The sequence below is a fragment of the Mugil cephalus genome, chromosome 3, assembly GCF_022458985.1.
Source record: "Mugil cephalus isolate CIBA_MC_2020 chromosome 3, CIBA_Mcephalus_1.1, whole genome shotgun sequence".
Classification (NCBI taxonomy): Eukaryota; Metazoa; Chordata; class Actinopteri; order Mugiliformes; family Mugilidae; genus Mugil; species Mugil cephalus.
Window position 1 is genome coordinate 773,523 of NC_061772.1, and position 11,180 is coordinate 784,702.

The window sequence follows — 11,180 nt, forward strand, 5'->3', positions numbered from 1 at the left end:
CACTGTAGTCAGGATAGATGAAGATGCGACTCCCATTGAATGACAACTCCTTCTTTTCACGGACAAGACGGAGAATCTTTAGCTCGTCTTGGAAGTGCAGCAGCTTGATCAGAATGGGCCTTGGGCTGGATCTGTCATCCTGACGGAAAGTGGGGGTGTGATGTCCCCTCTCAATGGCCGGTGGAGGGGAGAAATGCTCCTGTCCCAGATGTTGAGGGATCAGGCGGGCCATGAACCTGAGCATTTCATCGCCTTCGGAGGATTCAGGAACTCTGATGAAGCGGAGATTGGCGGACCTACTCCTGTTCTCCAGGTCATCAACTTTGTTCACGAGGTAGGAATTATCAATTTCCAATTTTTTGACACGGGTGGTGATTTCACTTAGGACATCCTCGTTTGCTCCAACACGATGTTCAAGGTGAGCAACATGATCTCCAAGAGTGGATAACAAATTTTGGATACCGTTCAATTTGGAGACAATTGAATAAAGTCGAAGTATGCAATCATATCAGATTTAGACTGCATGATGGAGTCAGATACGATCTTCAACTGGTCAATGAACTGATCCATTGTGTGGAAACTTTGATGTAAAAGTCTGAAGGAGAAAAATTAATGATCAGTCCAAAAAGCAACCAGATTAGTCCAGCGACAATAGATGAGGAGGATTATTTAGAGATGATGAGATTAGGAAACCATGTAGCACCACAATTTCAAAAAGAAAAGGCAAGCAAACAGCAGCTCAACAAACAACTTGCTCACTCAGCGGCCATCTTCTGCATTCTGTTTTACAATGATAGGAAGAGCCGACATCAAAGGATCATATGAACGCTATGAACGCTTGGGCGCCACAAGCCAGTTATCCCTGTGGTAACTTTTCTGACACCTCCTGCTCCAGAAAGTCAGAAGGATGAGGCCCCATTTTCATGGTCTGTATTCATACTGAAAATCAAGATCAAGCGAGCTTCTGCCCTTCTGCTCCATGGGAGGTTTCTGTCCTCCCTGAGCCCGCCTTAGGACACCTGCGTTACCGTTTGACAGGTGTACCGCCCCAGTCAAACTCCCCACCTGCCACTGTCCCTGGAGTGCTTGATGCCAGACGCAAGCATGCTCTAACTACCACTGCTCGCCTCCCCTCCTCACCATGTAAGTGAAAAAACTAGTAAGAGTAGTGGTATTTCACCGGCGGCTGAGGCCTCCCACCTATTCTACACCTCTCATGTCTCTTTACAGTGCCAGACTAGAGTCAAGCTCAACAGGATCTTCTTTCCCTGCAGATTCTGCCAAGCCCGTTCCCTTGGCTGTGGTTTCGCTAGATAGTAGGTAGGGACAGTGGAAATCTCATTCATCCATTCATGCGCATCACTAATTAGATGGCGAGGCATTTGGCTACCTTAAGAGAATCATAGTTACTCCTGCCGTTTACCCGCACTTCATTGAATTTCTTCACTTTGACATTCAGAGCACTGGGCGCGTCAACACATGCGCGTCACATCGTGTCAACACCTGTGATGCTTTGTTTTAATTAAACAGCCCTTAGAGCCAATCCTTATCCCTTACCTGCCTTGATCTAACATACCAGAAGCTGTTCACCTTGGAGACCTGCTGCAGATATGGGTATGGCCTGGCATGAGATTTACACCTTCCCCCCCAGATTTTCAAGGGCCAGCGAGAGCTTACTGTTACCACTGGAACCGCGACGCTTTCGCTGCAGGTTCATCTACGGAAACCTTGTTACGACTTTTACTTCATCTAGATACAGCCATACAAACAATGCTAGATAACAAGAAACTGGAGCATCAAAAATGACAATTTCTGAATATATTCAAAATATAGACAAAACTTGAGATTCTATGACTGAACAGCCTGTACATGCTGCCCATGCATTTAGAGTTGGTTATAAAATATAGTTACAGCATACATTTTACGTTGTGGTAGTATGAATGCAGTCCATTTGTTCAATGAACTTCACACTGTTGTAGTGAGGTTGGCATTTTCACTATGCACACAGAAATATATGAGGATCACTTTGATTTTTCATGTGTGCCACTGAACCTTCAAATATTTCCAGTTTAACAGTTTAATGTCATATAGAATGGCCATTTTTATACATACCTGATGTAAATGCTGTGACAAACGACTTCCTATAGTTGGTCAAGTAATGACTGCAAACACTACAATCAATCAAATGTATGTTTTGGAAAGCATTTGACGTAGTGACATGTACCTAAGTGGCTCATTCCAAAGATTAGTCACACTATCAAAATAGTGTGACTCCTGTTACTGCCTCTCTGTTGTGCAGGACAAAGTGTGTGTGAGCTGTAATATCACAGACTCTGTGGATCCAGAGTAGCCAACATATGTCAATAAGAGAAGGCCTGGCCTCTTTCCACTTTAGCAGGACTCTGTGTTTCTGATCTCCCAGTCAGTAGCAGCCAACTGAGATGACGTCTCACAAGTCACTGCTGCATCCTCTTCTCCATCCTCCAACAACTGAAGGAGCTCCTGACGAAGCACTAACCGGAAAAAAATAAAGAACCCTGCCACAAAGTGAACTAAATGCTGTAGGTGGTATGGCTTAGGACTGCACAACAGCCTATACATTTCTGCCTAACTCAACCATAACAACAACTATAAATGTCAACTTAAAAAGTGAAATCACAACATATCAAAGTAGGCAAAGTACCTTTTATTGGATTGACACTGGCAACATCACAACTAGGTCCTTCACCTGGACATTAATGCTGATCAGTTGATGCTGAAAAAAAGAGATTGAATATTTACTTACTGAAAATCTTTGGTGAACAAAAGTTGTGAGCATGAATACTGACCATGTGCCAAGCCATTAGTACTTAGACTGGATGACAGCCTTTGAGGAATAACATCTCCCGTTTGTCACGTTTTTTCCAGCGCACTGGTCTTGGCTGTGGTTCACCCTGTGCCTCATTCTCCACAATTAACAAGAAAAAAATGCAACACTTAAAATACAGTCCATGATGAAAGCAAAGATTATCAAACATCTTAAGTTAATTTCACAGAAATTGTATGTGTGTGTATATATATATCTATATCTATAGATATATATATATGAAAATCTAAATAATACAACTTTGACTCCCCACAATAAATTAGACAAGAATGTTCCCTCTGTAACACCTGTTTCCCCTACATCACTTTTAAAAATAATAATGTTACCTCCATATCCTGAAGAAGTTCGTCGGCACCCTGAAGATCTTCCTCCAGCTCAAGATCCTCTGAATCCATCATTGGTGGATTAAATAGCTAATCTGCAGTAGCCACGTGTAGTCGTTACCATACTCTATCTAGCAAGCATGCTGAAGGACACAGTAGCCATGTTTGAATGTCTTAAACTGCATCCAAAATCAGACGCCTTTGTTTGTTTGAAGCTTTTCTGAAAAAGAAAAGAAAATTGCAGAACTTTAGTGAATCAAGCTAATCTGTCTTTCTAAAACATATCACTTCCTCAAAGTAGTCATATATATTTACATACCTGCGTTACAATCAATCAATCTATCAATCAATTTCTTCTTTTTCTTCTAAGAGGGTCTCAACCTGTGCGTACACTGGTTGCGTCTGATTGGTGGAGCTCAGAGCGTCCAAAACTGATGGGAGTGGTGAATTAATCTATAAATGTGTTTTACATGTGAAATGAAAATAATAAACCTAACAAAGCATTATTAACATTTGCGTTTAAAAAGAATTTAAATGCTTAATGTTGCCATTTTTTATCCACTGTCCTCTCTTCCATTTCTGTTACTTCTTATAATGTAATCCAGAAAAAACATATTTTCCCGACTAAAGAGCACACCTCAATATAAGCCGCCCCCACAAAGTTTAAAAAAAAAATGGAAATGTACATATATAAGCCGCACCAGGCTATAAGCCACTGATATCTACTGAACTGATTAGTTTAACTGAACATAACTGAACTGATCAGTTTCCGAACGGTGACTGTAGCATAAAAGTAAAAGTGCTGATCAAATAAAACAGAAAAGTTATTGATTGGTTTATTCATCCTCCTCCTGCGTACTGAAACCCCTGAAGTCATCTTCTTCAGTGTCAGAGTTGAACAGCCTCAGAAGAGCTCCATCACATACGTTTTCTGTGTCTATGTCAGTGTTGCTCTCCGTGTCGCTGTCATCCCGGGGTAAAGCTGGCTCTGAAGCTGTGGTGCCCTGTTCACAGAAATCCACAGAAAAGCCGCATCTTTGCATAAGCCGCATGGTTCAAAGAGTGGGAAAAAAGTAACGGCTTATAGTCTGGAAAATACGGTACTACTCTACTACTACTCATACCCTCACAAACAATGCCAATCTGACAACATATATTATCATATCAACAACACCACCAAACGGCAGTGTTCAAGATCTCACTGTATCAAATGTACAAGATCAAAACTATAACGTGACAACAATGAAAAACACAATGCACGACTTATGGCATGAACAGCACACAATATGTAAACTACATTATCAATTCCACTTAGAGTAAAAATAACTTAGACTCACAGATCGCTTATCTTTGGAGGCTCCAAAGAGCAGACATGGAAAGCAATAGAGCGGCAAGCTCCTGGTAACTTTGTTTTACACTTTAACCACTCCTGGTTGAATTACCTATTTTTGTCTTTTTTCTGTTGAGAAATGATTAAGTCCTTTTATCTCCAACATCTGCTCAAGTGGTAAAGTCCTAAATTGCACATCAGCCAGATAGTCAATTTGATTCTTCATGAAATGAATGAATGAAACGTGAAGTACCTCTTACGTTATGTACATTAGCTGAGCTAGCTGACCTGTGCAGTTCGCCTCCCTCAGGCAGGCAATGAGAAGCGCTATGGGGCCCTGAACTTCAGGCCAGGGCCAAGGCCCCTAACTGTAGGCTGACTGTGCTACAGCAAGTTTGCCCATTGCTAAGTATGGGAATCAGTTCAATTTCTGTGGAAAGCTGGTACACAGTGTGCACTTGGCCTGGCCTGTCAACTCCAAAATATGCCTGTCACACTTACTACCTTCCCTACTCAGGCTGATCAATGCAGGTATTTCTTTCCTGTTTTCAACATGCTCTCAAGGTCCATCTTCTTTTTCCAGTTGGCAAAGCACCAGTCCGGAGCAGCTGTTATTTCAAGCTGTGACATTCCTGCCGTAGCTGACTTGCAGGCAGGCTGGCTGAGATTATCATTTGTGGGTTCTTGGTCTGCAGTAAACCTTGATAGAATGACTGACAATCAGACTAATCACATCTCAACAGAGTTCCATTTTGTGTGCTTTTGTGTATGACACAGATGATGTGGCTGCCTGCAATGCGGACCTCCTAGTATTTTCTGTAGAGTGCTTGCAGGTGGATGGCCTTGGCAGGGCTTTAGAGGTGTGCAGTTGTGTGGGAATCACAGTATGGGGCTCATTTGTTGCTGCTAGGCACCTCCCCCCAACGGTAAGAGACCTGCCTCTCACAGATATCCATGATTAAGAGCACGCAGACTGTCTGTGACAGCTCTGCAGCAAGCCAAGCCTTTGTGTCTCTGTGAAGCTGCATGATTTAAGAGCAGGGTAAAGATCCATGGATATGTGGCTCACACCTAGCTAAACATCCTAATGAACCCTTGACCCCAGTCCTTGCCCAGCGCATAATTTGAGCCTCTTTCATTAGCCTCTACGATCAATCAATCTTTTACATCTTCTTCACCTTATCACCCTCACTCCCACTTGTTAGGGGCTACAGGGCAACGCCCGAGCCTCCAGTCTACAGCAGCAAGCTGTATACTGGAGTGTAGCTACTTTGTGATTACAGTCACACACACACATGCGTGCGCAAGCGCACCCTCCTCACCCTCGCCCTCACCCAATCACCCACGCGCACACACACGCGTGCGTGCAAGTGCGTCACACACATAAACACACAGGTAACTTTATGTTATTAGAGCTTAATACACACACACAGGCGCACGCAAGCATACCACACACATACACGCAGGTAACTTTATGTTGTTACAGTTACAGATACACTAGGGAAGAGTAATAGGACGTACAAACATTCGCGCGAAAGCATGCATTACTCTCTCACACACAGGCTAGCTGTGCTAACTGTAAGCTAATTGTACTGAATGTAGGCTAACTGTGCTAATTCCCATGTTGACAGAGATGGTACCCCTGGCATTAGCTCCCGTAGCCCCTACAAAATTTCCCAGAGGGAATTTTCTAGTTTCATCCTATTACTCTTTGCTTATGCTTTTTTAAGGGTGTTTGGCTTTTGGATCACCCTAATCACTTTATGCTAATCACTTTACCTGTTGTGTGTTTTCTGTCAACAGGGGGCATCATCTGAGAATCAGAACCAGCTGTTTCATATTCAAGCCTTCCGAATTAAGCTATTATAACTTAGGTTCCAGAAGGAAACTACGCCTCATGTACCTCATGTGTCTGCTGTCCCCACCCCTCCCTGTTCTTTTCCTCCTCTTCCATATTTCATTACAAGTATCAGGGGGACAAGGAGCCAAAGCTTCCTGAGATGTGTCCCACCATGAGTTTTCCTTTCTGGTTTCCTCTGTACCTGAAGACCGTCATATATCTATGCATTCCACCACTCTCCTCACTGTCATTTCTTCCACACCTCGGAACACTCTGATCAGTTTTTGTTAGTAAATTCACTTTTTTTCACTTAGTTGTTAAATAGAATACAAGTCTAACAACTATCCTAAACAAAACAAAAACAAAAGCTCTTGGGGATTGTATTATAATATTACAGTCATACAGATTGTATCATGTGATTATTGATCCAGTCCAGTATCATGTATATGTACCGAGTCCTGTATATGGTCCACTTTTACCATTTTCTGTCCAATTGTGCTTCCTGTAACCTCAACATGAGTGTCAACTTTTCCATTAAAAATATTTCTTCCATTATTGCTGTGCATTGTTCTTTCGTTGGTGGTGTTTCCTTTCTCCAGTTCCTCATGATGGCTTTCTTGCCTGCCAGCAGCAGTATTTTAATCAAATAGTCATCACTAGTAGTAACAGTTTCTTGTGAGAAATTACATAAGTAGAGCACCGAACAGGCCTTAGGTACTCCATATCCCAATATTCGTTGTAGCTCATTACATATAATTTCCCAAAATACAGTTATTTTTTGACACCTTCAAAAAATGTGAGAGTGATTTACATTATAAGATTCTCATCCTCGCCAACATTTCTGACTGCTATGCAGCTGCTTACTTTTCATTTTTGGTGTGATAAAAAAAACGGATACGATTCTTCCATGCAAACTCCCTCCATGTTATGTTATTATTCCCTTTTCTGCACATTTCTTAAATCTTTGATCATATAATAAAATTGCTGTCATAAGCCATCCATTTTAATATTTTTGCATCATTCCGAATCTTGTGCATTTTCAGTACTTCTAATGTGTACACTGTAATTGGATCCATATTCATTTTGATTTCCCTGTAATATAACTGATTAACACCGGCCATATTTTGAATTGGAATTTGGTTTACTTCTTTTTTTACATCTTTCCATTTTGCTATAAATTCTGGTTTACACCAGCAATACACGTAGAAATAGTCCATCAGATTTGGAAGACCTATACCACCTTTTTCTTTGGGGAGCTGTGAGTTTTATATCTCCCTCTAGGTTTTTTGCCACTGGCGACAAACAGCATCCTTGTCTGGTCGGTCTTTGTAACCGTATTTTGTCAGTCAAATTTCCATTGATCTTTAATCTAGCTGACCGTTTTTGATATAGTGTTTTGATCAGTTGAACTGATTTATTACTGAAACCAAATCGTTCTAGCACTTGATAAAGAAATTCCTAATTAACACAGTCGAATGCCTTTTCTGTGTCAATGCTAACCAGAACAGTACTTTGCTTCCCTTTTTGTGCTTGGTTGATTATTTGTAAAGTTCTTCGTATACTGTCTTGAGTTTGGTGACCTGATATGAACTCCGTCTGATCCTCATCTATTAATTCTGCAATAAAAGTATTTATTCTTTTGGAGATGATAGACATATATATTTTATAGTCTATCTTTAATATTGAAATCGGTCTATAGCTTTCACATTTGTCTTTATCTTTGCCCGGTTTTAAAATGATTGAAATAATTCCTTCTGCTCATGTTGGTGGCATTTTTTTTCCCGTTGAAAGAGGCCTGGAGTATTGGTATCAACTCTTCCTTAAAAACCTTGTACCATTCTGCAGGGTAACCATCACTCCCTGGAGATTTATTATTTTTCAATGAATTTATCGCTTGAGCAATCTCTTCTCTTGTAATGTCCGCTGTCAGTGCTTCATTTTGTCTAGAACCAATTGATGGTAAGTCTAATTGCTTTACCAATTCTCACTTCTTACTCATTTGCAGCGGGTGGTTGCATATATAGTTTTTTATAGAACTCTTGAAAAATCTTCTCAAAGCCCTCTGGTTTGTGTATTAGCTCATTAGTATCTGGGTCTCTGATTTTTTGTATGGTATTCACTGCTTGTTGCTTTCGGATACGTTTTGCTAGTAGTTTTGTCATTCTGGGACCAGTCTCAGAATAATTTTGCTTCAAAGTATTCTTTTTTCCGTATTTGTCCAATAGTATTTCAGTTATTTTCATTTTCGTGTCTTTAATTTGTTTACATATTTTTGAGTCATTTGTCTTCTGGTACTGTTGCTCTAATTTTCCTTCTTCTTCTTCTAACTTCTAATTTTTTAAAAAAAATTTTTTAATAATGTGGTTCTAGCAATTATCTTACCCCGAGCAACCGCTTTCAACGTATCCTATATAATGTGAGGACCCACTTCTCCATTACTATTTTCTTCCATATATTGCCTAATGTCTTTATTCAAATCTTTCACCAGTCCTTTATTATTTAGTATTCCTACATTCAGTCTCTAGATTGTTTGTCTTTTCCTGGCATTCAGATTCATTTTTAATAATGCATTATGATCTGATATATCTGCAACCCCAATCTTACATTCAATCACTCTATTTCTATCCTCATTATTTATGACAAAATGTGTCTGTGTGTGTTGCCGAATAATGTGTAAAATCCTTTTCAAGAGGATTGAGATCCTGCCAAATGTCCATCATTCCCAGTTCCTCTAATGATAGCTTTACAAATTTTGATATGTTTTTTGTTCTCATTTAAACTTGTTGTGTCTAAGATATGGTTCATGACTACGTTGAAATCACCTCCACACATTAAAATACCCTCCATTTCTGTGGCAGTAACTTTAAACAAGGATTTAAATAGTGTTTGTTTCCTCCTGGAGGTGCATAATCATTTATCAACGTGACTGGTTCATTTTCCCTTTACTAGTACATATCTTCCTGCTTTATCTGTGATTTCCTTTTCACAAACAAATATAGTTGAATTTGGGATTAAAGTTATAACCCCCCTCCTACGTCCTTGTTCATATGTACTATAATATGAATTTCTAAATCCAATTTTTTAATTAAATTTTCATGCTCTGTCTGGGACAGGTGAGTTTCCTGTAAAAATTTAACATTTATTTATTTATTTTTTTCAATTTTGTTACGACTGTTCCTCTCTTTTTAGGTGTATTGAGATCATTTACATTTAAGGACATTATTTTCACATCATTACAAACCATATTATTTCACTATTGTGCACTTGTATTCCCAAAGCAGCAAAAGTTACCCAAACATGAACAAAGTTAAAGACATTATGAACAAAAGAGAGCTTCCATACGGGGATTTTTCTTCTTCTCCCCTGAGTCCCTGTTGGTGGGTGGATGGGAAATCCTCTCCTGTGGGGGCCAATCCCTAGACCTAGAGTCATGTCAAACTTAGTCTAGACAAGTCCAACCTTAGTACACCCCGCTCAGTCAGTAATTACTCCATATTTCACTATAATATATGAAACCCTTTGTATTAATTCTCTCAACCAAAGGGTCATGTCTCATGTTTACAACCTTATTATTTCAATACGTGTTGACCCAGGTTAATGTCATTTAAGTTCTGTTACCTTTTTACTCTGATAAGATGTTAGATAACAGGTCTCCTCTGATATTCTTCCAACCTTTCCTTTGCTCGTTGTCCCGTCATATCCTGCCATGATATGCTATGTCCAACTTGTTGCTATCTCTAGAGCATCTCGAGTCACCAATTCACCAACCTGCCAATGATTCCTGTTCTACTCACAAACTGTCACATAAGAGCATCAGCTACAGTGGGGGAAATAAGTATTTGATCCCCTGCTGAATTTGTAAGTTTGCCCACTTCCATAGAAATGATCAGACTCTGGTTTTTATGGTTGTTTACTGGTTATGGGTATAGACAGAATATCAATCGAAAATGCATAAAAAACACACAATCTAAAAGTTATAAATTGTTATGTATTTTATTAAGGGAAATAAGTATTTGATCCCCAACAATTCACTTAGAATTCAGGCTCCTACAGATTGGCTGGTGCGCATGTGGCACACAGCTGTGCTCAGTCAACTAATTACCAATACTCCTGATCTTAACTCGTCATGTATATAAAGCACCCCTGCTCTAAGAATCAGTTTCTTACATTCCAACTTCTACAGCACCATGGGCAAGACCAAAGAGCTGTCAAAAGATGTCAGGGACAAGATTGTAGACCTGCACAAGGCTGGTATAGGTTACAAAACCATCAGCAAAAGGCTTGGTGAGAAGGTGACAACTATTGGTGCCATTATTCGCAAGTGGAAGACCCATAAAAGGACCATCAACTGTCCTCGGTCTGGAGCTCCCCGCAAAATCTCGCCTCATGGAGTGAGGATGATGATGCGAAAGGTGAGGGAGCAGCCTAAAACAACACGGCAGGAGCTTGTTAATGATCTGGAAGCAGTTGGGACCTCCGTCACCAAGAAAACAGTTGGCAACACACTGCGCCGTTATGGATTGAACTCTTGCAGTGCCCGCAAGGTCCCCCTGCTCAAGAAGGCACATGTACAGGCCCGCCTTAAGTTTGCCAGTGAACATCTAAATGACTCAGAGAAGGCTTGGGAGAAAGTGCTGTGGTCTGACGAAACCAAAGTTGAGCTATTTGGCATTAACTCGACCCGCCGTGTTTGGAGGATGAAAAAACGTGAGTATGACCCAAAGAACACCATACCCACGGTTAAGCATGGAGGTGGAAACATCATGTTTTGGGGCTGTTTTTCAGCAAAGGGTACAGGGCAACTTCACCGCATTATGGGGC

At 40.5% G+C, this 11,180-nt stretch overlaps 1 long non-coding RNA gene across 1 annotated transcript; it reads left to right on the forward strand.

The window, feature by feature from the left end:
- The first annotated feature begins 2,777 nt into the window (after positions 1-2,777).
- Positions 2,778-6,914, forward strand: LOC125005608. The gene is made up of 2 exons (XR_007112466.1): positions 2,778-5,445; positions 6,323-6,914. It is a non-coding gene; the product is annotated as an uncharacterized LOC125005608 (long non-coding RNA).
- Positions 6,915-11,180: the final 4,266 nt, after the last annotated feature.